The 3,072-nt window shown below is 44.0% G+C and overlaps 1 pseudogene; it reads right to left on the minus strand.

Moving 5' to 3' along the window:
• Positions 1-1,531: 1,531 nt before the first annotated feature.
• LOC122427803 lies at positions 1,532-2,403 on the minus strand (annotated as a pseudogene).
• Positions 2,404-3,072: the final 669 nt, after the last annotated feature.

The following is a 3,072-nucleotide window of genomic DNA, read 5'->3' on the forward strand; positions in this document are numbered from 1 at the left end:
ACCGAGCAGAGAGCAAAAGTGTGGTCTCTAGAGTCAGGCTCCTGGTTTCAAGTTATAGCTCCAACACTTACTGGCTGTGTGACCTTGGCCAAAGTACTTCACTTTTCCAGACCTCAGTTTCCTTCTCTGTAAAAAGGGATACTATTAAAAATGATCTCATGGTTCTTGTTAGTGTTAAGGGGGTTTTACATGTAATCTTTTCCCAATCTCCCCACAACTTCCAGCTCTAGTTCAGGTTCTGGCATTTGTAGCTTCTTAAAACTGGCGATTCTTTTTGCAAAGCACTTTACATTTGCAAATTCAATAATCTACTTTGGCAGATGCAAAAACAGTAATGAAGTCCAAAGAAGTTGGAAAAACTTGCTTAAAATTACATAAATAGTAAGCAACAAAGTTAGGATTCAAAATCAGATTTTTTTTTCAGCTCCAATTTTCTGTGCTTCTCCCCATTCTCAGTAGTGTTAGTCATATCTGATTTACAGGGGGTCTTTGGTGCCCTCCCGATACTTGTGGAGCTTTCCTTTTATCTTGGAATCTGGTTGGTTCATTATTTCTTAGGCATGTCTTAGTGGTTTTCTGCTTCCAGACCCGTTGCCTTCTGCTAGGTAATCAAATAAGAAAGTCCTCCCACCCTCCCCAAAGAGGATTGGGTCTAATATTAAATCCAAAGTTTACTCTGATTTCAGAATCTTTGTTTTTCAAGGTAGAGTGGTTAGTTGAAAGAGTATTGACTTAGAAGGTAAAGTCCCTGTTGGGTTCTGACGCTGATTCTTTCCTTTAGTAGTTGTATGGTTTTGACCAACTCAATTAATTTCCCTGAGACTTAGTTTCTTTATTTGTCAAATGGGCATGATAATATTAACTTGTCTTATAGGATAATTGTGACGCTGGAGATCAAATATGATACGTGATTGGGTATTATTTGTAGTAGTTACTCCAGCCTGTGAAAGGCCATGCTGTTACAGGTCCTGAAGATATCTGATATTATTTGGGGGGCTAATCTTTGAGTATACTGTCTTGCTGTTGTGTTTGGAAGGGACGGGGGAAGCAAGAAGCCTGGTGAGAAGGACATACATTTTGGATTTGGGTAGGCCTGGATATGGATCTGGGGTGTGGTAATTACCAGTTGTGCAAACAAGCAGATTGTTTAATCACTTTGAACTTCAACCTCTTCACTTGAAAAAACAGGAGTAATCATATCAATCTTATAGAGGCTTTTGAGACTTACCTGAAGTAGTATATGTAAGGCATGGCAGTGATTTTCAAAATATTTGTTCTCCGTAAGACATTGCTACAGAGTGCCCCAAAGCTTATGTTATGTGTCACTGTATTCGTATTTGTGCTCTTAGCATTTAGCATTACCTTCGCATAGTAGGAACTAAAACAATGTTTGCTGGACTGAATGGGCCTGTTAGTTGCCTAATACAAACACATTACAACCAAAATTGTTTTGTCTTGTTTTGAAAGAAACTAATGTTTATTTTCTACCCACCTTATTTCTTTTCTGTGTAAGAGCCTGGAGAAGGGCAGCTTAGGACCACTCAATGGTTGTTCCTACCCGTTCAGTCACCTGAGCAGTGGGAGCTGCAGACCAGTCCACGGTGGTGGCTGAGTTCTCCCGTCTTCTGCAGGACCCGCTAGGCAGGCGTAGCGGTGCGTGCACTTTCAGACCCGTCTGCAACCTCAGGTGAAGTTGCCGTGAACTTGGGAGCTGGAGTGTTCCATTCACCCTCACATTCCTCCTTGTGGCCTTCTCAGCACATCCTGCTCATTCTTTTCCATCTCTCCAGCCCCTCTGTAGAAGCAGAGGTGAGGCATGACCTTCAACAGGTGTGTACCCAGGATGGTACCACATGCATGCAGAACTTACTGGGCAACATCCATCTCCTCAGACCCACTGAGTGAGCTTCCTTCTTGCTGCAAGGATGTCAGTGTCCACAGGCCACAGACGAGAGTCTGTGTACAGGGCACAGTGGTCGGTGGGTTAACACACAACACCTCCATGAGAGGCTGGTTGTCAGCCCTGGGATCAGTGGCCGCCAGAAGAAGCAGCCCCTGGAAGCTGCCAGGGTCTGATTAGTGAAGGTTCTGGGAGTGAAGCGGGCAGCAGGAGGAGTGGTTGCAGTGGTCACAGCAGACTTCAGCACAGCCCTCTGGCCTGTGTTCCTGAAGGATGTGACACTGATCCCTTGGTTTTTAAATGGTAACAATAGCACAAGCCATTTGCAGAAGCCTCTCCCAGGCCCCCTTCAGATCTAGAATGTAGACATCATCCCTTTTCCTTTAGTAGATGCACTGTTCCATTTGGAAGTCATGGTTGGTGCCACCTAAGTGGGTTCCTGCTGCTTGGAATTTGAGGACATCCTTCCACTTCATCTGTAGGACATCAAGGGCTCTGGACATTGTGAATGTTTCCCTTTAAGTTATTATGGAAACCCAGGACAGCGCCATCTGGACCCCCTCTGGGTAGTGCAGAGTGGCACACCCAAAGTTCCACTGCTAGTATACTTACTGTTCTGTGGCTGGAAGCCCTACAAAATAAAATGTTAAAGGAGTTTTATGCTGAGTAAAACCCCCAGGCTTAGGTACCAGTGTGCCTAAGACCTCAAGTTTCTTTCTGGCTCTCAGTATGAAAGTCATGATTATTTCCCTTGCGTCATCCTCCGCATGTGGCTTTTCATCTTACATTCTGGCTTTGCTCCAAGAGATGACATGCTGCCTTATGCCAGGGACCTAGTGAAAGGTCACACCCAGAATGGCCAGGCTGAGAGGAACTCACTTAACAGTGTGGGTCCCTGACTGCATTCTTTGGTGCTCCACCTCAGTGGGGTAAAAGCAAGAGTGAAAAATTCCAAAGGGGCCTAAAATTTAGAGTTTGGTCTAACAGTATAACTAGAAGGTTTTCTTTTCTTTTCTTTTTTTTTGCTCTGAACTGCTGTAACCAGGAGTGAGTAAGTTTCTGTCATTTCCCTACCAAATGAAAAATGGAATTTATGATGAATGGTTGTTAAATAGAGTGATCTGGACTTATTCTTTCCAGCCTAGTGAGACCCATCCCAACCTTTTACAGAC

This window comes from Cervus canadensis, chromosome 2 (assembly GCF_019320065.1).
Source record: "Cervus canadensis isolate Bull #8, Minnesota chromosome 2, ASM1932006v1, whole genome shotgun sequence".
Taxonomy (NCBI): domain Eukaryota; kingdom Metazoa; phylum Chordata; class Mammalia; order Artiodactyla; family Cervidae; genus Cervus; species Cervus canadensis.